Below are 15,752 nucleotides of genomic sequence, written 5' to 3' on the forward strand. Positions count from 1 at the left end.
ACTGGTCTCTCCAGTTTCAAAAAAGTTTCAGTTCTGGTTGTGATGGCCCTTTGGCTTCCCCCATCACCACCAGCTGATTTTAGGTTTGTCAGGACCGGATCTCTCAGCCCAAAATCTGATATTGTCAGCTGTGACTGGAAGTGTGTCCAGAAAATTTAAAACCATTACGGACTGTTCCAGAGGCGATACCACTGGTTGTGTATCTGCTAATTGGAGGCGGTTCAAGGCATCGACATTCACTATTTGGCATCCATATTCGTTACTTTGCCTGCCGGATGGTGTTCCATCTTGTAACTATAAGCACTTAGCATTAGAGACTGCCGCTGAATATAGCCTGAAGCTATGGGCGGTACTGCCTTGTACTCTTTAAGTTGACAAAGTAGGGGTTTGTGGTCTGTTATTATTATAAAATTTACATCTGTAAAGGTATTGGTGGAAATGTTTGACTCAACGTACCTGCCAAACCGTCCTTCCCTATCTGGGAAATTTTACACTCTGCATTAGTCAAGGTCCTCGATTCATATGCTATTGTCTCCATTGGGCCACCTATGAGTTAATACTACTCCAATGCCCTACACGGAGACATCGCATGTCAATACCAGATCTCATCTGGGATCATAATGTGCCAAATCAAAATGTGCTTCGAGGATGACAACTATTTCTTCACTTCCCTGAAAGCTATGATTTGGCTTTGCGACCATTTCCAAGGCTGATTTTTTTTTAAGAGTCGAAGAGTGTCGTGCTGGAAAAGCACAGCCAGTCAGGCAGCATCCAAGGAGCAGGAGAATCAAATTTTCAGGCATAAGCCTTTCATCATTCAAGCTTATGCCTGAAACAGCGATTCTCCTATTCCTCAGATGCTGCCTGAACAGACGTGCATTTCCAGCACCACACTCTTTGACTCTGACCTCCAGCATCAGTAGTCCTCATTTTCTTGTAGTTGATTTTTTTTTTTAAGGAGTTGATGCAAAGGTACCAGGATGGAGGCCAGGTTATGTGCGCACTTTCCATAATAATTCATAGCTCAAGGAAAGACCCAATTTCCAGTACAAATGTGGGAGCCGGAACAGCTTTGATTGCCATCACTTTACCTTCCAATGGATGTAACCCAAATGTGGCTAAAATACACTTTTTCCCTTCTAAGGTGTCCACCTACTCGACCGGGCGATTTGTTTGAGGACTATGTCCAAGTTCTCTGTGTTCCTTATTGGTCTTCCCTGTCATCTAAATAAATGGCGACTTGAGGTCGACTTTGCAAATTTTTTTTAATCATCTTTGAAATATTGCACAGGCTGATCCCTCAAATGGCAATCTCGTATATCTGGATAAATCCTTATGAGTATTGATTGTAACACACTGGGATTCTGGAAATCCTCATTTAACCTCAATTGCAAGAATGCATGGCTCATGTCCCACTTCATGAAAGATATACCCCCCAGCTAACTTTGCATATAAATCCTCTATGCAAGGGAGTGAGTATTTATCCAGCTGCAAAAAGCTGTTTATCATTTGTTTAAAATCCCCACTCAAGGCAAACAGACCGGTCAAGCTTTAAAATCGCTAAGATCAGTACTGCCATTCCGCAAGCCGGACGGGTTTGATGATTCCTTCGTTTTCCAGCCTTCTGATTTCTGCCTGTAAGGCAAATGGCACTGGCCACTGAAGAATCGTGGAATTGCTTGTAGGTCAACATGCAAGGTGGCCTTGGCTCCTTTGATTGTCCCCCAACCTTCCTGAAAGACTTCTAGATATTTAATTAGGATTTCATTCAAGCAGCCGTTTTCTAATTGAAAAAATGTTGAGCCAATTGAGCTGAATCTTGCTCAACTAATTCCACCCCATCAAGTTCAGGCCCAAGCCTTTTACTGCAACCAGTAGTAACTCAATCAGCTGCTTCTTATATGAGACTGGAACCAAAGTTGTACCCTTAATCTGTAAAGATTTGCCGGTACAGGTTTCGGTCTAGCCAGGGTCATATGCAAACTTAAGGATTGGAGTCTAGAGCAAATTTTGGTAAAGACTGGTTCTGCAATTACTGAAATTGCTGCGCAGTATTGACTTCCATTACAATCAGATAACCATTTAACCAGATCATTTTGATTGATTCTGATTTGGATGTTGCTAACCAATTTAAGTGTTTCAAACCAGATGTTGATGGACTTTACAGGCTGTGAGCTCTCCTGAATACCAGCCTATGAGTTCTCCTACTCGATTTGAGTCTAGTAGGACTCTTTTACTGTCTAAGTCAACTCCATCAGCCATTTTAGATTTGTTCCCTACAATTATACCAATTGTTTGATCCTTTGATCTCTCTGCTTCTAAACTCTGTATCAGTGTGCCCTCTCTCACTTCACCTGATGAACGAGGTTACTCTGAAAATATATTTAGCTTGTTCACATAACTTAACCTCAAGGTCTGATTATCATTCAAGTCAATCTCTAATATACCTTCCAATACCAAAGCAGCTTGCAATTCATGATGGTCAGAAATCAAAACTACACTCCAGATGGGATGTAACACTTTAGTTGTAATGTGAAAACAGAACTGTTTTACTTTTATTTTTAGTGAGAAGTGAAGCATACAGTATTCATAGCTAAATACAGGTAGACAATCCTTTATCTGAAACTCCAAAATTCGAAAAGCTCTGAAATCCGAAGTTTTCTCATGGAGTGTGATGTGTCAGTCATGTCTGCATAACAAGGTTTATTTAGTGGGTGAAGTTCACACCCACTCGACCCACATGGCGGCATGGCCCAGCACTGGCAGGCGTCAATTGTGTATTTTTTTTCAGTGTTTAATTGTTTAATTTCACTGTGAAAATGCCAAAAAGACCTGCAGGTACACCTATGCCTAACAATAATGAAAAGAAATGGAAGCATTTGACATTATCAATAATGCAGAAAGGGAGTTATTGCAGAAGCTTAATCGAGTTGTAACTGTGCGGCATCTCACTGAAGAATATAGTGTCGGAACTACCAATGTATATGATTTGAAGAAACAGAAAGACAGGTTACTGAAGTTTTATGGTAACAGTGATAACCATAAATGAATGAAAAATAGAAAAACACTGCATAGGGCAAAAAAATGAAGATCTTAATCGTGCGCTGATGGAATGGATTTGACAACAATGAAGTGAATGTATGCCACTGACTGGTTTATTGGTCATGAAACAAGCTAGAAAATATCACAAAGAACTGAACATTAAAGGCGAATGTCAATATTCACAAGTTCAGCTGCAGAAATTTAAGAAGCATAATGGTGTAAAGTATCAGGAAATCTGTGGTGAAATGTCTTCTGCTGACCATGAAGCACCTGAAAATTGTACTGATGAATTTGCCAAGATAACATGTGAAAAAAGCCATAGTCTTGAACAAATTTACAATGCTGATGAAACAGCTGTCCATTGGTGCTATGTCCCAAGAAAAGCATTAACAACAGCTGATGAAAAAGCACCAACAGGTTTTAAAGATAGTAAGGTCAGGTTAACTATTCATGGGTGTGCCAATGCTGCAGGCACACACAAGGTGAAATTGGCAGTGATTGGGAAAAGCAAGCATCCGAGATGTCTGAACAGTGTACATAATTTATCTGTACATTATTATGCAAACAAGAAAGCATGGATAACCCGAGAAATTATTTTCAACTGGTTTAGTAACCACTTCGTACCAGTGGCACAAGCCCATTGCAGGCAAGCTGGACTGGAAGAAAACTGTAAAATTTTATTGTTCCTGGACAACTGTTCCGCACATCCCCCTGCTGAACTAATTACGAAAAGTAATGTTTTTGGCATTTACTTGCTCCTTAATGTGACATCTATATGACAGCCTTGTGACCAAGGAATTTTATGCTCCATGAAGAGCAAGTATAAAGACTATATTTTTAAATTTGCTCCAAGACTTCCTGAAAGAGTTTAGTGTTAAGGATGCCACTTACGCAGTTGTTAATACTTGGAAGAATATTGATAAATCAACATTGACAAATACTTGGCACAGACTATGGCCTACAACGATGTTTCATGTAAATGAACCTACAGATGAAGACTTTGAAGGATTTTGTGTTACTGAAGAGAAAATGATGATAACAAGCCTTGTAAGTTACGTACAAAGTTCATTGGACGAAAGCGTAAATAAATTACAGGAAGCTGACATCGAACAAGTGCTGAACATTGCTAATGATGCACCTTTCGTGAATTTCTTGAGCGATGGGAAAATTGCTGAAATGGTTTTTAATACAGATAAGTATGAGGATAGTAGTGATGATGATGATGACTTAGTGAACACAGTTGAAACAATTTCCATAGACAATATGGTGAAAATGTGTGATCATTTATATTGCTGGACTTGAACAATGTTCATTTATCAGTGAGCAAGAGATTATGGCAATTTACTCAATTAAAGAGAGATTGCTTAGACAGAAACCTATGTTAATGAGACACTTGAAAAAGTCTTTAAAAATGCCGTCTGCCAGAGTGCTGAAGCTGTGTATGTTTAAGCTGTACCTAATAATTTTCTTGGAATGTTTTTTCTGGAAATAAAATGTCCTTGAGTATTTATGGTCTGTGTATTTCATTTATTAATATATTACGCTATAAATAAACTGTGGTAGTATTTCTAGTCTTTACTTATCCCACTTAGTGTGAATATTCATACGTTTTTGCTGCAGTATTGATGGTTGATTACGGGGTGCTGACCTGGACCCTACAGGGGGTGCTACATTTGTTCCAAAATCCGAAAAATTCTGAATTCCAAAAAACAGCTGGCCCCAACGATTTTGGATAAAGGATTGTCTACCTGGACTTCAAAATAGTTTTCATGTCCAAAATGAGTTCATTTACAATAAATTTCAGAAATTAAGATATTACAATCGAGATTACAATTTGCCATATCAGATATTTTTCAGCAGCTAAAGAAGGATGCAACAATCAGATGCCTAAACTGTGGGAAACCAGGGGGAACCAGGCCCTTGCTGAGCCCCATACAGATGAGGGGCCTCTCACTCTGGTTATAAAAAGCCTACTGAATATGCAAAAGGTGATGGAGGATAATATGGCAGAGATTCCAGAAATTATGTACAGCTTTGCACTGATTAAAGAGTAATCCATTGACACCATGAGTTCTGCCATGTTCCATTTGAGAACAAGGCTTCATCCATGGAGAGGATGATATGTGTCATGGAGAGCCAGGATAAGCGTTCAATCTAAATGTTCATTGAGCTGCATTCTATTGCTCAAGCCATGAGAAGTGCTTGGGTGTTCTTCCAAAAGCCCCTTCCCATCTGGGAGACAGGGAGGTGCATTTGCAAAATCAGATGGAAGAGGAGTGTATGCTAGTTGCCATAAGAAATAGGAACAGGAATAGCTCATTTGACCCCTCACTTCAGCTTCGCCAATAGGATAATGTCTGATTTTACACTCCGCACAAATGTTTTTCTGCCTGTTCCCCCATGACCCTTCAGTCCCCGACTGATCAATGATCTATCTCAGTCTTATATATACAAATGGATTTGGCCACTACAGCTCTCTGTGGCAAGGAGTTCCAAAGACGTACAACTTTCTGAGAGAAGAAATTCCTCCCTTATCTCAGTTTTAAATTGGCACCCCTTTATTCGAAGACTATACCATGTAGACGTTGACTCTCCCACGAGGGGAACCATTCTCTCAGCATTTACCCTGTAAAGTCCCTTAAAAATCCGATATGTTTCAAACAGATTCACCTCTGATTGTTCTGAACTCCAGAAAGTAGAATCCCAACCTGTTTAGTCTTTGCTCAGAACACAATCCCTTCATCATGACAAAGAACATCCTAGTGAACCTTCTCTGAACTGCCTCCAATGAAACAATATCTTTCGTTAAGGGGACAAAAACTGCTCACAGTTATCCTGATGTGGTTGCACCAGCACCTTGTATCATTGCAGTAAGAATTCCTTACTCTAACATTCCAAACCCTGTGAAATAGGGGTCAACACTCCATTGGCCTTCCTGATTGCCTGCTGCCCCTGTGAGCTAGCCTTCTGTGCTTCATACACATGTACCATCACTTCCCTTTGCATTGCAGCTTTCTGTTGCTTTTCTCCATTTAAATAATACTGTTCTTTTGTTTTCCCTTCCGAAACAAAAACTGCATCTTATCACATTATACTCCATTTCCCAACTCTTTTCACACTGATTTAATCTATCAATGTCTCTCTGTAAACTGTCTGTAACCCTTTCACAACTTACCTTTTCTACCTACTTTTGCCTTGTCTGCAGTCCATTTGCTTCCTTTCTCCAAATCAGTAATATATGTTGGAAACAGTTGCAGTCCCAACACTGACCCCTGTGGAACTCCATTGGTTACAAGTCACCAATCTGAAAAATAAACTCCATATCCCTACTCGCTATTTCCTGCCCATTCACCAATTCTCAATCCATGCACTATGTTACCTCCAACACTGTAGGCTCTTTTCTTAAGACTTAACCTTGTCAAACACCTTTATGGAAGCCTAAATACAACAAATTTACTGGTTCACCTCTATCCACTCTGGTTGAGGCTTTCTCAAAAAACTCTAATAAATCATTCAGACATGCTTTCCCTTTAAGGAAGTCATGTTGACTTTTCTTGATTAATTACGATTTTTCCACATGAGCTTTTACTTCCTTAATTTTTCCAACAATAAATGTTAGGCTAGTAAGCCTACAATCAACTGCGTTTCTGTTTCCTTTTTCAATAAGAGTGTCACATTGACAGTTTTCCAATCTTTCAGAACATCTCTGGAATCCAAGGAGTTTTTTCAAAGTTAAGATCAATGGATCCACTGTCTCTACAACTTTTAGGATCCTTCGATGCAAGCCATCAAGGTCAGGTGACTTACTTGCTTTTAGCCCCCATTAGTTGGTGTCATACTACTTCTCTAATGATGAGGACTTAATTCCTATACCTTATTTTTAGTACGAATGGGCTTATGCCCATTATGCCCTTCATCAGCTTATGCCCAAAACGTCAACTCTCCTGCTCATCAGATGTATGTATTAAAAGGGTCTGAAAAGGGTAGCACTGGAAAAGCACAAGTATGGTTACTGACCTTTGAATTTAAGTAAATTGAGCAATGGCACAAACATAGCTGACCTTGCCACCTGGCTCTCTTAATTTGTGAAGAAGTGGGTAAAATCATTGCCGCAACACAGTAGGACATCAGTCATCAATTATATACCTATGTATGTCAGCCTGTATCCATCATGAGTTGGATGCTATAGCTGGAAGAGAAACGAAGTACCTCTGTGATCTTGAAAGCCACTGGCACGGACATCCCACTAAATAAATGTCTCTCTGTGTCTTAATGAACAATCTGGCCTAACATGTTGCCTATTTCGCAGGACACACTCAAATGTTTCTGGCATCACCTCCTTAACATCTACAATAAGCCTCTTCGTCTTTAGTGGATGCTGCTAGGCATCAGTGCCTGCCTTTGCTGATACTGTCCTGAATGTCCCTATAAAGCTGCCTGCTGTTAGATTACAAGAAGTTCTCTTTCTTTGTATCTATTTCTGCAGCTCTCGAGATTAAAGGAATTTAAGGTGTTTGGCACTAATGGTTATTTCAGCATTTGTACTATACAAAAAGAACACAAAATAGACATAAAACCGTGTTCGTCCATGGTTCTCATCCATATAACTAATGTATGGAACGGACAATCAGGAGCCCAAGTCACGAACTTTGAGGTTTCAACCTCGATGGCAATAATAGCTGTCACATTGCTCCTCCCTCTCCCAAGCTCCCTGTTCTCATAGGTCTTCTCCATGCATGTATTCACCACTTCCTTCGCTCTCACATCGGGGTCACGAAAAACCCAAAGCTCAAAATATGGTAACGAAATGGGAAAAAAGTTGACTAAGCAAACTTGGAAAGTAAGATGCGTGGTCAGTGTGTGACTGCAGCAGAGTAAGACAAATGCCGAGTGAGTTACTGACTATACTGTTAGAAATTTGGTTCAAGGTGGAAATTCAACTAGTAAATAAAGTCCAAGCTGAGTTTTCAGAGTTAAAGTCAGATTAGGCCAGCAGCTTTTAATTAAAGCATAATTAAATGAGGTAGTCGCCTGATCCTGCCTGTTAGAATTCCTTTATCTAAATGAGGTATTGATCACTGTCGGTAAATAAGTTCTCTGAACAGAGGTTCATAAAAAAGACAATTTTTTCACTTCATAGTTAATGAGGAACATAGTCAGTGTGGAACTGCAACATAAGGAGGCAAAAGATCCTTGAGTTACTGGCCCGTTGGAAATTTGGTTCAAAGTTGAAATTCAGTGCAAAAGGGGACAGGGCTGCTTTAACTAGGGTTTATTGCAAGAAGTTAACTCAACAGATGAGAGGTAAGGTGGAAGGGATAAAAGGCACAGATTGAGGGGGTTACATACAGTGAGACCAGTGGCAGAGTGAAGTCACAAACCACTGTCTAATGTGAATGCAGGGAAAGAAGCTGATTGGTAAGTAGGACTGGTGCATAATTCTGTCTTTCAAGTAAAAGTAAAGTATAAAATATTAATGAAGTATTCCCATTCTGCCTTTAAAATACTGCTTATGTATTAGATTGATACTGATGATACTTTTTCTTTAGTTTATAAAAATGAAAAACAGATGGGTTTAAAAATCATCAGCATTTAAGGTACAAAAATGGCCTTTAGTAGAATGATGTGTTCTTCCTGTTGCAATTTAGGGAGAGTTTCCATGTTACCAATGATTATGTCTGCAGGAAATATCTTTGGTTGCGAATCCTATCAGATCACACAGGTCGGTTGGAGCAGCAGCTAGAGGCAATGAGGAATTTACAAGTGCTAGGGAGTGTGCAGTTATAGGAAGAGAGAAAAGCTGCAGATACAGTCATGTAGATGGGTTAAAACTCCAGGAAAGGTAGGAGGGGTAGGCAGGTAGTGCAGGAGTGATCTGTGGCTATCCCCATTTCAAACAAGTATGCTATTTTGGAAAATGTAGGGGGTGATGGACTTTCAGCGAATGTAGCACAAACAGCCACGACTTTGGTACTGAGAATGGTTCGAGTGTCATAAGGGGAAGTTGGGTTCCAAGCGATCCATTGTGATAGGGGCCTCTCTAGTCAGAAGCACAAACAGATGTTTCTGTGGCCGGCAGCAAAATACTAGAATGGTGTGTTGCCTCCCTGATGCCAGGATCAATGATATCTCGGAGAGGGTGCAGAAAGTTCTCAAAGGGGAAAGGGACCAGCAGGAGGTTGTTGTACACATTGGACCAAACAATAAAGTAAGGGAAAAGGATGAGATTCTGAAGTGAGAATAGTTAGACAGGAATTTAAAAAGGAGGTCCTTGAGGGTAGTAATATCTGGAGTACTCCCGGTCCGACGAGTTCGTGAGGGCAGGAATAGGAGGATAGAGCAGACTAATGTGTGACTGAAGATCTGGTGCAGGGGAGAAGGATTACCTTTTTGGTCATTGGAATCTCTTCTAGGGTAGAAGTGACCCGTACAAGAAGGATGATCACATCTAAATTGGAAGGGGACTAATATACAGGCAGGGAGATTTGCTACAGCTGCTCGGGGGGTGGGGGGAGAGGTGAATTTAAACTATAAACGATAAGATGGGTGGATGGGAAATAGTGAGGAAAGAGGTCAATTTAAGACTGGTACAGTTGGGAAAAGAAGCGAGTGAAACAGTCGGGGCATGCAAGAACAAAGCAAAGAACAAGGTAGGACTGATAAATTACACTGCATTTATTTCAATGCAAGTGGCCAAACAGGGAAGATGAACTCAGGGCGTGGTTAGGAACATAGGACTGTGGTATCATAGCGATTACAGAGGAACCTCGATTATCCAAATATCAATTATCTGATTTTCGGATTATCCGAAGGAGATTTCAAGATCCCGATAGAAACATTACATCGTAGAGGTATTTCCAACACTGATTGTGTCTTTTGTTTACAATGATTAAAAACGAACCCAGCTTACTGAAATGCTGCTGAGAACAGTCCTGGACATCGATGGGAGCCCAGGCACCTTCTCCAACTGGCTGACCTCCTGCCCTCTCTCTCCCCCACACTTTCCCTGGAGTTCTACATAGGGGTGTACCCTAAACTCCCCCTTCCCCAGGTAATCTCTCCAACATTGCCTTGTACCGGGCAAAGGTGGAACTTGTCATGGCCGGCACGGTGGCACAATGGGCAGCACGGTGGCACAGTGGCACAATGGTTAGCACTGTTGCCTCACAGTGCCAGAGACCCGGGTTCAATTCCTGCCTCAGACGACTCTCCCCGTGTCTGCGTGGATTTCTTCCGGGTGCTCCGGTTTCCTCCCACAATCCAAAAAAAAAGTGCAGGTTAGGTGAATTGGCCATTATAAATTGCCCGTAGTGTCAGGTGAAGGGGTAAATGTAGGGGAATGGGTCTGGGCGGGTCAGTGTGGACATTTTGGGCTAAAGGGCCTGTTTCCACACTGTAAGTAATCGAAAACAAATCTAAAAAAAAAAGTTGCAGTAAAAAGTTGAGTGGATTGTGCGTGCCATTTGGAGACTCACTCCCCCCTGCCCCCCAAAGGCAACAGCAGTCTTACTGTTAGTGTCCAATCCAGCTGCCCTAGAGGTGGTGGTGGTGGGGGGGTTGGGTCAGACGGGGGTTGGATGGGAGGGGGGGGGTTGGACAGTGGTGGGGAATGGGGGCACGGGAGGTCAGGGTTGGGGGCAAAAAGGGGGTGGGAGCTCGCACACCTTGAATGGGGAGTGGACTTAGCAAGTGGTCGCTGTGTCGATCTCATTGAACTGATGGGGATGGGGGGTTCAGCAATGCTACAGGTCCCTTACACAAAAGTGTGTGTCTGCTCAGAAACTAATCCTGAGACAGAGAGACGGAGCAAGGCAGGCAGAGCGAGGAGAAAGGAAACTTCTGAGCCCCAGAGGAGAGGCATTGAATCAATTAACAGAATAATCAATTATCCAAACGAAATAGTGCCCGCCCCTCTTGTTTGGATAATCGAGGTTCCTTTGTACATAAATGTGGTTCAGGGATGGACAGCAGTGGCAGCTTAATGTTTCAAGATACAAATGCTATGGGAGGGACAGAAAGGAGGGCAAGAGAGGAGGGGGAGTAGCATTTTTAATAAGGAATAGTGTTATGGCTGCATTTAGGGATGATATTCCTGGGAAATATATCCAGGGATGTTATTTGGGTGGAATTGAGAAATAGGAAAGAGATGATCACCCTATTGGGATTATTATTATAGACCCTCTAATAGACAGCAGAAAATTGAGAAACAAATTTGTAAGGAGATCTCAGTTATCTGTAAGAATAATAGGGTGGTTATGGTAGGGGATTTTAACTTTCCAAATATAGACTGGGACCGCTGTAGTGTTAAGGGTTTAGATGGAGAGGAATTTGTTAAACGTGTACAAGAAATTTTTCTGATTCAGTATATGGATGTACCTACTAGAGAAGGTGCAAAATTTGACCTACTCTAAGGAAATAAGGCAGAGCAGGTGACAGAGATGTCAGTTGGGGGAGCACTTCGGGGCCAGCGACCATTATTCTATTAGTATTAAAATAGTGATGGAAAAGGATAGACCGGATCTAAAAGTTAAAGTCCTAAATTGGGGGAAGGCCAATTTTGATGGTATTAGGCAAGATCATTCAAAAGTTGTTTGGGAGGCAGATGTTCGCAGGTGAAGGGACAGCTGGAAAATGAGAAGCCTTCAAAAAAATGGGATAACAGGAGTCCAGAGACAGTATATTCCCGTTAGGGTGAAAGGCAAGGTTGGTAGGTGAAGGGAATGCTGGATGACTAGACAAATTGACGTTTAGTTTAAACAAAAAGGAAGCATATGTCAGGTTTAGACAGCAGAAATCAAGTGAGTCGTCAGAGTATAAAGGCAATAGGAACATACTTAAAAGAGAAATCAGGAGGTCAAGAAGGGAACATGAGATAGCTGTGATGAATAGGGTTAAGGAGAACCTGAAGGGATTTTATAAATATATTAAGGACAAAAGGGAGAGAATAGAGCCTCTCGATAAAATCACAAGTCAGCCTATGTGTGGAACCACAGGAGATGGGGGAGATACTAAACAAGTATTTTGCATCAGTGTTTACTGTGGAGAAGGACATGGAAGATACAGAATGTGCGGAAATAGATGGCGACATCTTGAAAATATCCATATTGCAAAGGAGGAGGTGCTGGATGTCTTATAATGCATAAAAGTGGATAAATCCCCAAGACCTGATAGGTGTACCATAGAACTCTGTGGGAAGCGAGGGAAGTGATTGCTGGGCCTTTTACTGAGATATTTGTATCATCAATAATCACAGGTGAAGTGCCAGAAGATTTGACTTTGGCTAACGTGGTGCCACTATTTAAGAAAGGTGGGAAGAAAAAGCCAGGAAACTATAAACTGGGGAGCTTGACATCGGTGGTGGGAATGTTGGGAGAGGGAATCCTGAGGAACAGGGGTTGCATGCATTTGGAAAGGCAAGGACTGATTAAGGATGGTCAACATGGCATTGTGTATGGGAAATCATGTCTCACAAACTTGATTGAGTTTTTTGAAGAAATAATGAAAAGGATTGATGAGGGAAGAGCAGTGGATGATCTATGTGGACTTCAGTAAGGCGTTCGACAAGGTCCATCATAGTAGACTGGTCGGCAAGGTTAGATCTCATGGAATACAAGGAGAATTAGCCATTTGGATACAGAACTGGCTTGAAGGTAGAAGACAGAGAGTGGTAGTGGAGGGTTGCTTTTCAGACTGGAAGCCTGTGACCAGTAGTGTACCAGAAGGATCAGTGCTTGGTCCACTGCTTTTTATCATTTATATAAATGATTTGGATATGAACACAGGAGGTATAGTTAGTAAGTTTGCAGATGAAACTTACCAAAATTGGATATGCAGTGGACAGCAAAGAAGGTTACCTCAATGAGTCCACACCAATCCTCCAAAGAGTAACCCACCCAGACCCATTTACCCCTGACTAATGCACCTTATACTATGGGCAATTTAGCATTGTTAATTCACCTAACCTGCACATCTTTTGGATTGTGGGAGAAAACTGGAGCACCCGGAGAAAACCCACGCAGACACGAAGAGAATGTGGAAACTCCATACAGACAGTCACCCAAGGCTGGAATCGAACCCGGGTCCCAGGTGCTGTGAGGCAGCAGTGCTCTTGATCTTGATCAGATGGACCAAAGGGCTGAGGAGTAGCAGGTGGAGTTTAATTTAGATAAATGTGAGCTCTGCATTAAGGAAAGGCAAATCAGAGCAGGACTTATACACTTCATGATAAGGTCCTGAGGAGTGTTGCTGAACAAAGAGACCTTGGAGTGCAGGTTCATAGCTCCTTGAAAGTGGAGTCGCAGGTAGATAGGATAGTGAAGACGGCGTTTGTTATGCTTTCCTTTCTTAGACAGAGTATTGAGTATTGGAGTTGGGAAGTCATGTTGTGGTTGTACAGGATATTGGTTAGGCCACTTTTGGAATATTGAGTACAATTCTGGTCTGCCTCATATCAAAAGGACATTGTGAAACTTGAAAGGTTTCAGAAAAGATTTACAAGGATGTTGCCAGGGTTGGAGGATTTGAGCAACAGGAGAGGCTGAATGGGTTGGGGCTGTTTTCCCTGGAGCGTTGGAGGCCGAGGGGTGACCTTATAGAGGTTTATAAAATCTTGAGGGGCATGGATAGGATTAAATAGACAAGGTCTTTTCCCTGAGGTAGGGGAGTCCAGAGAGGGCATAGGTTTAGGGTGAGAGGATTAAGATATCAAAGGGACCTAAGGGGCAACTTTTTCCACATAGAGGGTGGTGCATGTATGGAATGAGCTGACAAAAAAAGTGGTGGTGGCTGGTACAATTGCAACATTTAAAAGGCATCTGGACGGGTACATGAATAGGAAGAGTTTACAGTGATATGGGCCAAGTGCTGACACGTGGCACTAGATTAGGTTAGGATATCTAGTCGGCATGGACAAGTTGGACTGAAGGGTCTGTTTCCGTGCTGTACATCTCTATGACTCTATAACTCTATGTGCAGTATTAAAGCCACTATGCAAATGTCCCCACGTTGACTTACCTGGCCAAAGTCAAAGTAGACCTCCAATTTCTGCAGGAATGTGGGATATTGCACCTCGGCAGCTACAGGAAATGATTGATCTTCTGGGCTCATGGGCCACTAGTTTGATCAGGAGATCACAGTTGCCATCCCTGTGGCCTGGATATTCTGCTGTGAAGAGGAACTTCACCATCTCCATTGTTGAGATGGTCATGGGCAGGTTCCTCCTCCCAGCAGACATTAGGTACAAAGGTGCTCCCAAGGCTAATGAATGTGTATGTCCCTTGGTAAAGAGTGAATGGTTGGCCTTCCTTCCGCAGCTACCGCTACAACCAGCAACATCCAGGCCAGTCATGCGATGCAGCTGGATATGAAAGGGCTAACAGCAAACTGGTGCCACATCCAGACTCCTAATGAAAAAGTTTAAAGATGCCAAGCTGCATATCAATTTCAGCACCCCTATATATGAAGTAAACATGGATATACCTGGTAAGATACACCCGAGGGGGCTATCCACAAAAGGTTAGATTTCCTGTTTGAGAGATGTACAGCATGGAAACAGACCCTTCTGTCCAACTCGTCCATGACAACCAGATATTCCAACCTAATCTAGCACCCGGCCCATATCCCTCCAAACCCTTCCTATTCATATACAGGTGTCCTAAATATTCTTGGTCAGATCCCACCAATGTCAAGCCAGTATTCTTCTCTGACCACAGCCTCCTGTTGGCAGATTGTCACCTACAGAATGACCAGTGGGCTGGCAAGGAAACATGAAAGCTGAATGTGAAACTGTTGACCTCAGAACACATTTAGCAACTCAAAAGGGAGTACACAGGTTGGAAAACTGTGAAAGCCCTCTTTGAATCTCCAGCAGGATGGTAGGAAACAGTCAAGGGGAACATCAAGAGGATCTTTATCCTCAAAGATATTCAGAAGGTGAGAAAGATAGGGAAAATTTAACGAAACTCCAGAAAAGTATGCAGAACCTACTCCTGCTGCAGACAATAGAGGTTGATGTCAAGGAGGATATATGGGAGATAGAAAGCCCGAAAGCCTTGTTCTTTGCCTGAGAGTCCTCCAATATAATCTTCCAGTCGAGGGTCCATTCTGTGGATGAGACATGCTCACATTTCTTAACGTGAAAGGGAGTGCCCTGTGATCAGCAGCTTGAAAGAAGATGATAGCTCAGGAACATAATTTTGAGGTTCAATAAATCCTTTTATGTCAGATTGTGTGACATGAAGCCCACAGAAAGCACAATATTTCAGTCATTCCTGTCCTAAATCACGGAGGTCTTAGACAACCGCATGTGGAAAAGGTTGGATGAGATAACCAAGTGTTATGGTCCAGACCAAAATCACTCAAAATATATTAAGAAGATAGTCTAGATTCCAACTGTTTCTTATTTTTAAAGACAAGTGAAAGGTGCTGTGTTCTGGATGCAATTCGATTGGTCAAACTACACACTTGAAGAAATACACACTTTAATCTTACACTATAGTTAAAAGACAGACAAAATAAGAAGAAAAAATGTCAGCTAACTATAACTCTGTCAAAATACTTAACAAGGTAACATATATGTTAACTACCACTGATTTGCTGTTCTAAGATAGTACCATCCCATAAACACACCAAATTCAATAAAATAGATTGCCTTACATGCAATGTTTCTCCAATCTAGAAGGAAAGAACTTCAACAGAAAACTCAGACAAAG

The 15,752-nt window shown here is 41.8% G+C and overlaps 1 protein-coding gene across 5 annotated transcripts in view; it reads right to left on the reverse strand.

Annotated features, from left to right (window-relative positions):
- LOC122553698 (neuronal PAS domain-containing protein 3) overlaps positions 1–15,752 on the reverse strand; it is a 1,311,564-nt gene that overhangs the window by 1,093,027 nt on the left and 202,785 nt on the right. The window lies entirely within an intron of this gene.

Source organism: Chiloscyllium plagiosum, chromosome 10 (assembly GCF_004010195.1).
Source record: "Chiloscyllium plagiosum isolate BGI_BamShark_2017 chromosome 10, ASM401019v2, whole genome shotgun sequence".
NCBI classification, from domain to species: Eukaryota; Metazoa; Chordata; class Chondrichthyes; order Orectolobiformes; family Hemiscylliidae; genus Chiloscyllium; species Chiloscyllium plagiosum.